This window comes from Leuresthes tenuis, unplaced genomic scaffold (assembly GCF_036924035.1).
Source record: "Leuresthes tenuis unplaced genomic scaffold, fLeuTen1.0.hap1 SCAF_24, whole genome shotgun sequence".
Lineage (NCBI taxonomy): Eukaryota > Metazoa > Chordata > Actinopteri > Atheriniformes > Atherinopsidae > Leuresthes > Leuresthes tenuis.
This window is the reverse complement of record NW_027325378.1, coordinates 23910261-23926043: the sequence shown is the minus strand read 5'-3', so window position 1 is coordinate 23926043 and position 15783 is coordinate 23910261. Positions and strand designations below refer to the sequence as shown.

At 40.2% G+C, this 15783-nt stretch overlaps 1 pseudogene; it reads right to left on the bottom strand.

Annotated features, from left to right (window-relative positions):
• Nucleotides 1–12208: 12208 nt before the first annotated feature.
• Nucleotides 12209–13837, bottom strand: LOC140284430 (general transcription factor II-I repeat domain-containing protein 2B-like; annotated as a pseudogene).
• Between the last annotated feature and the right edge of the window lie 1946 nt (nt 13838–15783).

Here is a 15783-nt window from a genome sequence, read left to right as displayed (position 1 = left end):
CGATTTGGCGACCTCAGAATCGGGTCTCTGCTTTTTGCAGACGATGTGGTTCTGTTAGCGTCGTCAGGCCGTGACCTTCAGCTCTCACTGGAGCGATTCGCAGCCGAGTGTGAAGCGGCTGGGATGAGAATCAGCTCCTCCAAATCCGAGACCATGGTTCTCAGCCGGAAAAGGGTGGAATGCTCTCTCCGGGTCGGGAATGAGATCCTTCCCCAAGTGGAGGAGTTCAAGTATCTCGGGGTCTTGTTCACGAGTGAGGGACGAATGGAGCGGGAGATTGACGGGCGGATCGGTGCGGCGTCTGCAGTATTGCGGGCTCTGCACCGACCCGTCGTTGTGAAGAGGGAGCTGAGCCAGAAGGCGAAGCTCTCTATTTACTGGTCAATCTACGTTCCCATCCTCACCTATGGTCACGAGTTGTGGGTAGTGACCGAAAGAACGAGATCACGAATACAAGCGGCTGAAATGGGTTTCCTCCGCAGGGTGTCTGGGCTCTCCCTTAGAGATAGGGTGAGAAGCTCAGTCATCCGGGAGGGGCTCGGAGTAGAACCGCTGCTCCTCCGCATTGAGAGGAGTCAGATGAGGTGGCTCGGGCATCTGGTTAGGATGCCTCCTGGACGCCTCCCTGGGGAGGTGTTCCGGGCACGTCCCACTGGGAGGAGACCCCGGGGAAGACCCAGGACACGTTGGAGAGACTATGTCTCTCGGCTGGCCTGGGAACGCCTCGGGGTCCCCCCGGAAGAGCTGGAGGAAGTGGCCGGGGACAGAGACGTCTGGGTTTCTCTGCTCAAGCTGCTGCCCCCGCGACCCGACCCCCGGATAAGCGGCAGATGATGGATGGATGGATGGATGGATGGATGATTTATGTTTTACTATATCTCTAAGTGTCCGTGTCATAGTCCAGCCTAACAGTAATTCTGTCAAGGTAATATACTCCTAAATTAGTTCTGATTGTATTAACAGGCATCTTAGTCTTAACACTTGGTTGCAGTCCATCTACAAGTTTGAACAAAAGGTTGCATTGATAATTCTAACCTTTTTTGAAATCCTATCCTTGTTTTTTTTAGCAGAGATGGTATGCATCACAATAAATCCGATTGATAATTGTTAATTGTTCATTTGAGGCATGCTGTAATGATTTACTCACATGACTAACCATTTACATCCTGCACATATCATTAAGATACGCCCTCTTCCTCCTCTGTGGTTGCAAATCCTAACCATTTATTGACGATTCAAAGAAACTTGCCTTGTCTCATCTCATTAAAAGTTACCATATTCCTGTCTTAACCTCTGTGAGACACCAGAACATCCAGCTTAACAATTTAGTAAATGTTCTCAAAATGTCATTAGTGTGAATATTCACCCTCACTACTTACTTGCAGCTAACTTCAAAGATAATGAAAAGTGGACTCCTAAATAAAAGATCTTGTTCTTCTATGTCTGCACTGTTTAATAATCTCATTACTTTAATAATCTCATCACCTGGCTACACCAAGATGACCTTGACACTTTGAATAACTCCACCCCCTCCACACTCAGAGGAGGAGGAGTAGCACCCATGGCTAATTCAAACATCTCAGGAAATAGAAAAAGCCAAAAACAGTTGCAACTCACAAGAAAGTGTCACAGTCAACCTCTCAGAAAACCCCAGAACTACTCCTGTTCATTGTATTCTATCCTCCACCTGGCCCTTGCACTGAGCTTTTATCTGACTTCTTTTATTTCTTATTTGAATTAGTTTTAATCACAGACAAAGACCACAAACGCGGACAAAGTCATTATAGTTGGTGATTTCAACATTCATGTTTAGTGACAACCTCAGTACTGCATTTAATTCCTTACTGGAATCTAGCACTTTCTGTCAAATAGTAAAAAAAAACAAACTACCCACTGCCATAAACTCACATTTGATCTGGTCTTAACCTAGAAATAGAATAGGTCATTGGTGGACTTTCCTCAACAGTACCTAATCAATTTTTTTTACAAAGATTTTAAATGAAAATCAAGGACTATTTGGAATCTGGAAAACAAATACTTTTTAAGTCCATAGGTGTCTTTCTGACAATGCTGTGAACACACTCAACAAATTATTTACGGACTTACTGGTACTTATTTGTACCTTCAGGAGAGATTATTTCCCCTGTTTTGCTGTCTCTCACTTGGCTCCCAGTGAAATTTAGAATACTTTTTTATTTTAAATCCCTCTTAACATAAACCTCTAAATAGCATTGCTTCATCTCATATCAAAGTTTCCTACAACCTCTCAAGAACTCTGACTACATACTTATTGGTTTCCAGATCCAAAATGGGAGGCAGAGCTTTCAATTCTAAAGTTCTTCTCTGGTTTCACGAACTGTGAGTCTGGATAAGAAACACCGACAGCATGTCTGTTTTGAAGACTAAGCTTAAAACATCAATTCAAAAGAGCTTTTGCTTAACTCACTGAACTTTTGTACAGTACTTGTTTTAATAGGTCATTTTTTGGTCTTTTATATGTTCTTTCACAAATTTTTGCCCGTTTGTATTGTTTTATTTCTATTTTTACGAATACTTTACTGTTATTTACTGATAATTGTTTTTATCATAATAAGGAGATATTATCATTTCTATTGATTTTCTTATAAATGTTCAAGGTGAAACAGTTGGACTATAAGAAATAGCAAAAAGTGACAAGCTGCTGTGGAAGTAGATAAGTAAACAAGAAAGCTTTTATTTAATTGCAGAAATCAAAATTAGCTGCAGATTAAATACATGTCTATGAAAAGTGTTACATTCCTTGCAATAAAGCAACACGGGAGAAATTTGTGAACCTTTGAACTATGCTCTTCTGACTCATTTTAAATTACACCAACCTTTGTTATGCAGATTTCAGCACCTGAAACTGTCCTGGAGCACCCGGGGGCTGAGATATCACACTAAGCAACTTTGGTTTATTGCCTGGGACAACGCTGTTTTGGTTTACGGTAACACATAACACACCAGCAAGTAAATAACAACACAATTTTGCCATGACAAATAAATAAAATTTAAAAAAAGACACAGTTTGGGATAGAAAAAAGACTATGTTGCAACAAATAAAGTTGTAAAAAAACAGTTGCAGCAACACCAAAGACTACACTATAAGAGGAAGGGAGGAATAAGAGATGAATTGTACAAGCAAGACACTGGACAAGAATAAACATGATAGAGGATCTTACTGCCAGAGAGAGCTCAGAGAAAAAACAGAATGACATACAGATAGCTTCGCTGTTGCTGTTAGTAAGTGATAACATAACGATAATATATACAATGTGCACTTCATTGCACTCCTCCAGGAGAAGTTGGAGAGTGTCGCTGGGTAGAAGTCTGGCTTTCCCTCCTGGACCTGTTGTTTCTGCATCCCAACCTTGGATAAGTGGCGGAAATTAAATTGGTGGTTGGATGGCTAGAAGGATCAGTGCCAATATTTTGAACACATAAGTCCATATTAAAATTCAGATTATTAACACTGATTGCTTATAATCAGCCAAACCTTTTCGGATCACAGCTTCCTTTCAGCTGGAGTGATGTGACAAACATTGATTGTTTAATTGAAATAGACCGTATCACAGTTTGCACTGTGCTCTCAAGCCAGGAGAACATTGTTTGTACTAATATTATGAATAGAAAACAAGTGTAGCTGACTATTGTCTTTCACTTGGCTCATTATAGAACAAAGCACTTAAGGAAGAAAAAAAGTAGCACTCTATGGGAGGCCAGTTCTGTAAAGAATACAGTGAGCACAGAGAAAGAATGATAGGTATATTTCATGGGCTAAATAGATTATAGCTGAGAATAAAGCTTAAGTGTTTTTTTCCCAAATCACATTGAGGAAAGTTTAGTAAGGGTAAGATTTCTTAGCCTTCTTTATTAGAGACAGATGAGAAATGGATTGGAAATGACTGCAGTATGCTCAAGTTCTATGAACATAATGTGCTGATCAATCATGCGTATTCCTTGTCATTTATTTACTGTACATCTCAATATACATCTTTGCTCAGATGGCTGTTGTTGTCCTTTACTGCCCTGGTATGATGTCCTCCCCAATCTCATTTACTTCTCCTCCTGAGGCTGAATGTAGTTTCACATTCCATGACCATATATCTTGTTTCAAAGATATAGATATGTTTTTAATGTAACAAATCTCAATTCAAGATCCATTTTGTACGCTTCTCCCCTTCTGAGGAACCAAAATGTCATGCGTCTCTGGGTTCCGGTGTGTTTTTTCCCTTTTGTGTCATTTTCCCCTTTTCCCTCCTGTGTGTGTATTTGTTGTTGTGCTGGTGAGTCTCTGTGATGAGTGGTGTGGGTGTGGCTGCTCTGGGCTTCTGCAGGTTCTCCCGGCACAGCTGTCTTCTATCAAGGCTCATCACCTGACTGCTTATCTACCCCCCACTCACACTGAAGAACTCATTCCTGTGAACCTGACTATCGTGAACTCTGCAGTACCTGCCGTAGCCACTCACGCAACCGGACCTGCCTCTGATCCTTGTCTTCTACCATTTACCTGCTCGCCAGAAAAAACGTACAAGAGAGAACTCTGTTTGAAACCTTCTTTGGACACTCAGAGAAATACATAAGTTCCAATAAACCTGTTGGCTTTTTACTCCTCATTCTGCTTTTTGGGTCCTACTTTGCTCCGTGACACAAAGTATTTTTTGCCGCTACCCACTAAATATGACCCATTGTAAATATGACCCATTGAAGCAAAAATGGCTTTGCTTTAGGCATGGGTGAGGTTTTAATATTCAGTTATACAATGTAAACCAACATCTATACTAACTCAGTAATAGCTACATATCTTAATCAGTGCACATCAGTCTGCCATGATAAAATCTTTTATGTTACCTGTGGCATTTATAAATATCAGCTTTGAGCTCTCATTTAATTTTTTGTAAGTGTACTTCCCACCAGTTACTTGACAGACCAGTAAATCAGGGCCAATAATGACTAATTCAGAAGCAAAATGTTGTGAAAGTCTATATTTCTACATAATTATCCAATGCTTCAGATCTAAGTAAAGTGTAATTTATTATAAAACCAACAACAGCTCTAACCGAACCATGCAGTCTGATTCCTTAATCTAACTGGAAAATGGCATTGTTTAAATTGCATTGGATAGCGTAGTGGTATTATTCCCACCTTTCATGTGGGAGACCTGGGTTCAAAACCTGATGAAAGGTACCTTACCTCCAGTAGGGGTCCTTAGGCAAGACCCCCTTACCCTACCTGTAAGTTGCTTTGGATAAAAGCATCTGCTAAATGCCTAAACAAAACTGGTCCTTAATTCAGGATTCTAAGTCTTGAGATTTTCTGCTACCTGCTCTCCAACCTCATTGTGACTTTGTTCATATGCAAAAAAATTGACAATGGAGCATTTGCTCATGCCATCTATTGTTGAATCAGATGCACAAGGGAAACACCATATCAGTGTGGCAAAATCTGGGCTCTGAAGAAAGAAGGTGGAGTTTTACAGCTGATGTCAGTGCTCAGGATAGCAAAACAGTAATTTCAGTTTAGTTATACAATATTTCACTCTAATTATACACTGACAAATCTAACAGCTCAACAAATCAAAGAAATTACGTGCACATAGCTCTATTCTTATCTTTCACTGCACTCAGTTCATATATCTGACATCAAATCCGATCCCTCCCCAGTCACTACAGGTGTGCCCCAGGGCTCTGTCCTGAGGCCCCTCCTCTTCATCATCTACCTTCTCCCACTTGGCAATATATTTTCCATAAATTCAATATCTACTTCCATTGCTTTGCAGATGACTTTCAGCTGCTCTGCTCCCCAGCTCTGGAATTCCCTATCACCACACCTCCGAAACATTGACTTTCTCCCTGTCTTCAAATCCAGACTCAAAGCCCATCTGTTCAAGATCACCCACTGTAACCATTGTAGATGTTACTACTCTGTCCTACATTTTCTTTTTTTCTCTTATTGTTTGCAGATTTTTATCATGTTTGTTTGATTGATTATTGTGTACAGTGTCCTTGAGTGTCCAGAAAGGTGCTTACAAATAAAATGTATTATTATAACTCATGATTATGGTTTTCATCATGCTTTTTTCTTTTTTTTTTTTGAAGGAAATACCTTTCTTCATGATAGAATAATGTTGTGGTTAAAGTCATGTTAGGTTTAGACATGAAACAATGCAGTTAGAATTGTGGCTGTGATTATGCTAAGAACACAAAAATGAAACAAAATGTATTTCGGCATGGTTACAGAGCCATCATGTCACAATTCTAAACATCATTGACTGTTGAAATAAAATAAAAATTGTGATCCTGTGGCTCACCTGTTTACTCGGACTACCTTCCACATGTGGACTTACATAAAATCATACAAAAAATAATTATGAGTGTTTATAGATTTCTGTTGTAAATTTTCATCATACCCTAAGTAGTTTCTAAAAACTCTCAAACAAGTGCAAATGTTGGCACTTGTCCTACTGATTCACAGCCACAAGTTTAATTAATCAAGCAACAAATCAGTTTAGAACAGAGACGTCACACTGATGTCCAAACCCAGCTGCAGACAGGAAGAAGGTGCTGTTAACTAAGCAGTGATAAATGAGGGCTAAAAGAGATGGAGTGTTCGATGAAATAGGAGTAGACAGCTCTGATGGAGCTCAGAGCTTCATCACATATCTCCTGAGGGATGTAATCAGTCCTCCTCCAATTTGGTGCTTAGCTTTTATCGCACCACCGGGAGCCATGACCCACCGACTTTTATGGTGTGGTCGACTGGCAAATGGAAAGATAGGTCTCGGCTGTCTTCCAATGTCTTCTAATGAGCATGCTGATAAACAACAAGGAGGGGGACAGGGGCCCAGGCCCTTTATAATTACTTCTCCAATGATCACCCTATTTCACTCTGCATACCAGATCAATTTTATAAGAAGCAGCCTTGATGACTTACTGAGTCATTTAATCTCTCCGATACTGCCCTCACTGAGGTAGGGTCTAAGGAAGCCTTTATACACAAAGAAATAGCTCAGCAGTGCTGAAAAGCATGACAGGATGGAAAGACAAAAATTGGTGTCTACCGTTTGCTTTGATCCATTTATTGGAATTGGTCAGTTATGTGGATAGAATGTATTTTTGTCCTGAAAAAGACCGTGTTTATTCTTATTTTGTGACAGAGTAACTTGAGATTATTCCTGGCAATTTCAGCTATTTTTGTGATGTTCGGTTTTGTTTAGAGAGAGACCGTGTCGGTCACATAACTACTCATAAAAATTATATAAAAAAATAATGGAATCTGTCTTTGCAACAGCAAGGTTTTATTATTCACATATCGGAGGATATACAACAGTACTACAACCACTATCACCACATACCATCATAACAATTAGACGGATGATGAATCACATTCATCTAAACTGGTTCATTACACATTGAATGAAGATTTAGGAAAAAGTTAAATATTCATCAGATAGAATCCTGGACACAGTTAACAAAATGTGACTGGGATCTTCATCCCATTAAAAATCAGGACATACCTTAAAAAAAGTGCAGTTTGCTCCATATAGGGAGTAACTCCTCACCAGTATCAGTCACAGGTATATTGATTAGACAGAAATGTTCCAGTGAAGTATACAATTTATAGTAATGCAGCTGTACATTGATGTGGTTAAAGGCCATACTATATACCTGTCTCATGCTTCCAAAATCACTGATATGCTGTATTTTGCTTGGCATTCCAATTACTTGTCACTTTGACCCCTATTCTGTACCTCCACATGCATGATGAGAAGAGCATTCACCCAGTGTCCATTCACATCACCGTTAGCTATTGTTTCTGTTAAAGCACAAACCACTTGTCTGACAGGCACTAATTACATCCTCGATTAGGATGGGAAGCAATGAAAGAAATGGCTCACTAAGGAGGAGATGGGAGAGGTAACCCCAACCCCCAGCCTCTTTGTTTGGGGGGGTTGATGCTAGTGATTTCGGTATATCCATCTATGACTGTATTTATAGAGAAAGCGAGCATTTATCAGTCTGATAAATGTTTGCTTGACAGGTGAAGATGTCTATGAACATATCCTATGCTGTATGCCCTTTTGGCATGCCTGTGCCAAGAACGATGTGAGTATGAGTGTGTTCCAGTGAGTGTCTTCTTGTTTTAACAGTTTGTTCGACAAGGCTAAAATACGCTGCTAAATGCAAAATAATACCTTACACAATAGGTGTAACACAGTGCTGCAGGGATTCATTGTTTTTTTTCTAAATGCCAGACAGTTGAAGAAGTGAATACCTGATTCAAAGAGACCAGCCACTGTTTTTCACAGTATGTGATGCTAATACAATCCTGTATAAACCCACTCAGACCTGATCCACTGCATGCTTTTAACGTTCAGACCTGAAGTGAGGGCCTTATTGTCATTTTAAAGGCACAAACTGATTAACAAAAAATAAAAACTGTTACACAATTTGCAATATGTCATTTCAGGGTGATTAAATCCTATTTTTGCTAGCTTTGTCATGCTTCAAACACACTTAGTTTTCAAACTTATTTCAAGGTAACTGCCTTTTCTGTGTGACTCTCAGCTGCAGCTAACAAACACTTGTCTTATTAGTGCAGGTATAATCTATTTTTTAAGCATTTCATTGCTCTTGAAAATATGCGCAGGATTAAATGTTTCCCATCAATACTGGCTTAAATTATAAAAAAATTTTGCACTATTTCTTTGTAAAAGATAATTTTTGTTCTGCCCACTTGCATTTTTTTCAATAATAAGAGTAATTGAGTTAATATTTTAATGAAACAAAAGAAAATAAGCTTTTTGTTAACTTGTTTAAATCATAATTACAATGAGCACATTGGTATTTTTCCATTTCTAGGTTTAGGCTTTCTTTTTTAAAGTAGACACCTAAGAAATCATCATTATTGCCTTTATATCTCATTCATGCTATCTCATGTCAAGTAAAGACTTTGTCTTGATTTTAAAAATGTTCTTGGACTCACATTCTGATCTGGGTAATTTGCAGTTTGTAACACTCAGAAAAAAGATTTTTAACCATTTTACAGCAGCTCCTTTTCAAATGATGTTTGGGAAAAACTGTATCTCAGCCAGAGAACAGCATGTGAAAGAAATTTTACCCATATTGATAAGTTCTGCTGCACGGTGGTGTGGTGGTAAGCACCGTCACCTCACAGCAAGAGGGTTCCAGGTTCCGGCTGAGACCTTTCTGTGTGGAGGTTGCATGTTATTCCTGTGTATGCGTGGGTTCTCTCTGGGTACTCTGGCTTCCTCCCACCACCGAAAAACATGCATGTCAGATTAATTGATGACACTAAATTGTCCCTTGGAGTGAGTGTGAGCGTGCGGTCGTTTGTCTCTGTGTGGCCCTGTGATGGACTGGTGACCTGTCCAGGGAGTTCCCTGCTTCTCGCCCAATGACAGCTGGGATAGGCTCCAGCTCCCCCATGACCCTAAATTGGATTTAACGGGTATATAAAAATGGATGGAACGATACGTTCCATGTGATGTGACAACAAATCTGACAATCAGCTGAAACCCTCAGATTAAAATACAAATAAAAGGTTAACCCCAATTTACTCACACGCTCCATAGTACATAGTAAACTTTACATCCAAGTAATGAAAAAAGCACAACTCACATAACCACTTGACAGTAACCAGATGAGTTCTGGAAAACTTGTAACATACCAAAACAAACATGGGCAACAACAAGTAACTTGCCCTTTATGCAGATAATTTGCCCAGAAAAGTTCGAGAGAAGCTCAGTTTGTCTGGGATCACAGCTGAAAGACTGCTAACTTCACATCTAAATGGTTCTCTGGTCTCTGCATGGGTTTGCATGTTCTCTCCAGGGGCTCCAGGTTTCTTCCATAGTCCAAAGACGAGCTTGTCAGACCAATTCTAAACATCCTGCAGCTGTAGGTTAATGGACATGGTTTTCCTCATTATGCCTGAACATGATTAAACAAGTACAGAAAATGCATGGATCAGGGTAATACATGATTGCTACTGGTTTAAGGTTCATGTATGACAGACTATTGAGAAATTCGATAGAAGAACGTAAGTGCAACGTAAGTATAAGTATGAATTACATTCTCCTGAGGCACACCATAAGTTTATCTCTTTTTATTTTATTTCTTTTTTGATAAGGAAGTTGAACAGGAGAATGATCCATTTTTGCTGAATCAGCAATGAAAGGACTTTTTTTCAAATTCTGACGGATCAATAATTCTCTTATTCTTCTAACTATATTTAGTTTTTCAGTTCAATGGAGGTATGTCCTAACATTTATTTTGACTTGCATGAGAAGTTTCCTGTTGCTTATTTTTAGCACGTACAAGGATTTGTTGAATCTCAAAGATCCTCGTCTTTCTCATGAACCTCAGAGATATTGTGGAAGATATAGAAGTAACATGACAAGACAATTTTATGCAATCCTGAGGCAGAGGATCAAATGCCCAAGGATAAAAAGCCTTCTTCCAGAAATAACTTATTTGACTTGTTTCCCTCTGAGTAAACAACAAGATCTTGCTACTGCAGTTTTAATGGACTGAGATATGACAGCAACTCAATGTGGCCAGCCTTTTCTAACCTACTTTCATAACTACACTTCTACTCAGATCCAGAGCTTGATGAAACAAAGCTGGAAAGATTTGAGATATTAGATTAGATTTCCCTTTATTGTCCCACAATAGGGAAGTTCACATTGTTACAGCAGCAAGAAAGATCCTTAGCCCAGGAGAAAGATAAAGATAAAGAAAAACAATAGAAACACACAACCGCAGATAGCATAAACAATAGCAGCGGTTGTACATGGGCTAGTGAATTGCAGTGGAATAGTGGTTATTGCACATTAATTATTGCACATTAATCATTGCACATTTTATCTTATTTCACAGTATTTCGTTATTATTTTCTGCCCCCAAACCCCCCGGCAGAGGCCGCGCCCAATATCCAAAAGGGCCAGGCGCCCCAGACAGCCAAGCACAGTGGGCCAGCACATGCCCCAGTGCCCCTGGCCAAGTGCCCTGAGGACAGCAAGTCCCAGTCCCTGACCCAGAACCAGTTACCCCATAAATCAGATAAGGACAATAAATAAAAATATATATACAAAAATAAACACACTCACACAGCACACGCATCCGCTCATGTTCCCCCTCCCCCAGCTCCGCTGGGGTGTGGCGAAGTGGACACGTCCAGCCAGCAGCCCCCCAGCCACCACAGACCCCAAACCAAGAGAACTCCTCCTCCTGGCCCCTCGTGCCCCGGGCAGCAACTAGGCAACAGGGATGTGGGAAGACCCCTCCCCTCGCCCCTCTGGCTCTTCAATATTTTCTAATAGTGAGCGATTAAAATTGAGGGGCAGGCAACCTTGTAGAACTGGGAGCGTGGCCCTCCGGGCAGCCTATATACCCAGAGAGCCCCATCCACCAGATACCACTTAGCGCTACCAAGACCTAATGTGTGTGTGTGTGTCTCATAAGTAGTAATGTCTAAGGTGTAACTAAAACAAGGGCAGGGGGTTGCAGAGTGCAGCAAAGGGGACCACCTCCTTAGCAGATAGATTCTGCTTTGACCTTTCTTATAGACCAGGGATGGGCAAACTTTTTGTCTTGGGGGCCACATTGACTTTTAAAATTTGACAGACGGGCCAGGTCAGCACAAGATACAATACATATAAAAAAACTGCATCAAACATTAACAGAAAAAAGCATTGAAGTATTAACATACTTTTTTAGTGAGAACAGTGTTGTTGATCACCCATTTTAGCTAGTGCATTGAAGTCTGGTGGTGATTCTGTTGTGGCAATTCTCAGAACAGATCTGAGGTGTTCATCACTCATCTGGGATCTGTGGGGTGCTTTATTGGTGTTCATCACACTAAAAGTTTGTTCACACACATATGTAGAGCCAAACAACACCATCATCCTCTGTGCTATCTTCTTAATGTTTGAAAATTTGGCTGCACTTAATGAAGCATAAAACTCATCCAGTTTCAGGGCGTTGAACTTGTCCTTTAACACCATGTCACATTGGAGATCAATCAGTTCCAACTGAAACTCCTGAGGCACCGTTTCCGGGTCGTGTGAGAAGGGACATGACACCAGCTGAAGTGCCCTGTCAATTTTTCCAAAATCACGAAACCGACGGCAGAATTCCTCATGCAGGTCATCCAGTGATTTCCCAAATTATTTCACATGGTGCGGGGCCTCTTTTAACGTAGCTAGTGTGGGGAAATGAGCAAATGACTTGTCTGACATTTGCTTCGAAAATAAAACCAGCTTGGTTTTGAAGGCTCTGACGTTTGCTTGCATTTCATGAACAAACTGTTTTTTTCCTTGTAGCTTCACATTCAGCTCGTTCATGTGTGTCAGTATGTCCACAGTAAAAGCTAAATCACAAAGCCAATCTGTGTCATTCAGCTCAGGAAAATTGTCAGTATTGTCAAGTAGCTCCAAAAATGAAATAATATCCTGTTTGAGCTCCCACACACGTTGGCATACTTTCCCCAAACTTAACCAGCGGACATTAGAATAGTAAAGTAAGTCCGTGTGATCAGCATCAGTTTCTTCAAGAAAATGAATAAATTGTCGATGGTGAAGTCCCCTTGCTCGAATAAAGTTCACGAGTTTCACAACGGGCTTCACTACGTGGTCAAGCTGCAACACAGATTTACACAGTGCCTCTTAGTGAATTATGCAGTGTAGGAAAATTACCTCCTGCTCAGGGTTTTCCTCTTTCACCCTGTCCTGAATTCTCTTAAGCATCCCAACGTTTTTTCCTGTCAGATTTGGTGATCCATCTGTGGTAACGTTGGCGAGCGTACTCCAAGGTAACTTGTGCTTCAGTATGACCGCTGACACGCTGTTAAATAAATCCTCTCCACGTGTTTTTCCTTTCAGGGATTCCATATCCAAAAACTCTGAGAAAGGCTTGCTGGCCTTTGCTAGTTTGAATGCCAGTAAGTAACTTGTCTTCGTGCTTGCTTCTTGGATGGAAGTTGCTCGAATAAATGTGTTTTGCTGAGTCTGCAAGCTAGCTACCAACCTGTCAGCGGTAGCTGTACGTTCTTGTGGTGAAAGGTTGCTAGCGTAATTAGCATGCTTGGTGGAAAAGTGACGGCTGATGTTGTATTCTTTTAAAACCACTACGGTTTCTTGGCACTGTCGACTTTTCTTTTCTTTGACATTGCTGTAGATGGGTTCTGATCTGACCAGTAGAAGAACGATCACTGGAAATCATAAAACATCCGTGACTTCATCCATTGGTTTGTGGACTGCTGCTCGGAAGCCAATAGTATTGAATCTAGGCAGCGCCATCTTGAAAATTTCAGGTGCATACCGGGAAAAAATGAACACGGATTCTACTTATATGGGCATGAGGCTCCCTGGTGTTGAAATGCCTGTCATTACAAGTCAAAATGAAATAAATGCAATCATTCACATTAAACCTTAATTCTGTACCAATCTTCGGCGGGCCGGATTAAAAAGACCAACGGGCCGGATGTGGCCCGCGGGCCGTAGTTTGCCCACCCCTGTTATAGACTAATGTAATAAATCATGCAATTAAATTACATATGTCAGAATGATACATCTAAAGTTAAGACTTTTGTGCATAAAATGATATTTTTGATTGAAGGATCTTGGAGCATATCATAAAACCCCCTTCCTGTATACTTTTACCCCTCCTATGATCAAACAACCTACATCTGTATTACCTCTTCTGTCCTGTGGAATTTGGATTGATTAACTGCTTCCCCGAGATCAATCACACCAGAAATGCCAACCAGGATTGGACACTAATCTCTCCCACTGCATACCGATGAGTCAATGTATAAACTGTGTTTTTATTGTGTAAGCTGGTTGATTCAATTCAACACAACTTTATTAATCCACAAAGGAAAATTATATTGCTGCAAAATTAATTATTATGAACGCTTGATGTCAACACATTAGTGTTTGTGATTAATGTCTTTGTACTTCCCGATATTAAAGCAAGGAAATATCAGTGTCTTGAATATTTGTCTCAGTAGGGACAACTGTGGCAATTTCCACTTAACTTGACCAGGCCTGTGTTCACCCCAATGTGACCCAATATGTGTGGAGGTCAAGCCAAACTGTTCAGCATTGTCAAGTGCGTGAAAGTACTGAGACTAGTAGCAGTAGGAACACAGGCAAAACTGGCCCAGAAACCTTGTGTGTCCTTTCACACATCACGCGACCATCACACAACTCGTCATTTTAACCAACAAGGCTGTCGTCACTGATTTTGCAACACTGGCTTGGTGTGAGTAAGGACAAAGCAATGCGGGGCTAAGCCACCTTTGCTTGGCATGTGTGCATTACAGGGGGGAACAGCGGCAGTTTAACAAAGATGCCCAACTCGAAGGCCCAACTGAAATATAACAGAGGCTATCATTTCTTGCTCGAGATTATATACTTAAAGCTTTATTAGATTACTACCTCTGTGCTTTGATTAAATAATTTTTGTTAAATCTCCACTTTATAAATGGAATTGCACTATTCTTTGTAGATACTGTTTTAAAACTCTGAGACAGACACAATAAAAACCCACATAAAATGGAAAAGAAAAAGAAAATTACGTGCATGAATATTTCCATTTATGCCACTAACCGTAACAAAAAGAGTGAGCCAGATAACTGACTGGGGCAACTAATGCTAATACTGAGTTGGTCTGTGATGAAGCACAACCAAAAGCTGAAATCCAGTGACGGATACTTATTTTCATTCCTATATGAATCTACTGGGGAGCTGCACAGCTCAACAGGTTAAGCTGGCCACTCTCTCTGCCCCCTTTTCTATCCCACGGTAATAAAGGCCATTAACGCCCAAAATATTAAAAAAATAGATCCAAAAATAAGATAGAAAATTAGATCCACTAATTCTCACTCTCGGTGATGTCAGAAGAAACTCAACTCTGGAAGGCTGTTGTGACAAAGTGTCAAGCTAATTATTCAAAATAATATATAACATATTGAAAGATATCTAACTTGAGTGGAAACCTTTTTGTGTCAAAGTAAAATGAAAATGGTGGGTAACTTTTGAACTCATGTTTCAAAATAAAGTTACCAGGAAACAAGTGACTTGAATTGAAAAAGATTCTGGATAACCAAACACATTATCACATTATCTTCTTTTAGCAAATCAAAGTGCTCGGTAAAAGAGCACCTCCTGGTGTGTGGACAATGAAGCAGGATTAGAGGCTATCAAGGTTATTACAGGTTTAACTGTTTTCAGTGTCACAAATCTAGTTCACTTGGTTTCATCAAGGCAACTAACACTAAATACCAAACCAAACCTTAAACTGCCCAGTTAAGTTCTGGGAAAGAGATAAACAATGTAAAAGTACTGCCTCCAGATTGATACATTTTCTTTGAACAAATACAAATAAAAGTAGAAAGCTGTGTATAGTGGGGGGTAGCCCACTGACTGCTCTGAGTTATTTGTACACTAGTTTATTCAGGAATGGCACCACACTAGTGACAGCCTTGCAGCAGTGCTCCGGACATATTGTGCCTGTCTTTCTAAAACATTTATCATATGCTGATTTGGATGCTGTGCTGCCAAAATAATTTCTATTGGTAGTTCTGGCACTTTTTATCCCACAGCTGTTATGATGTGTAACTTTGCCAACAGGAAAGTAGTTTTGCATGTTGGGGCAGCCGACTAAAGTTTTGAAGCCTGAGTAATACGTGGAATAAGACCCTAAATCGAGATGGGATGCAGAGGAGATGCAGAGAGCT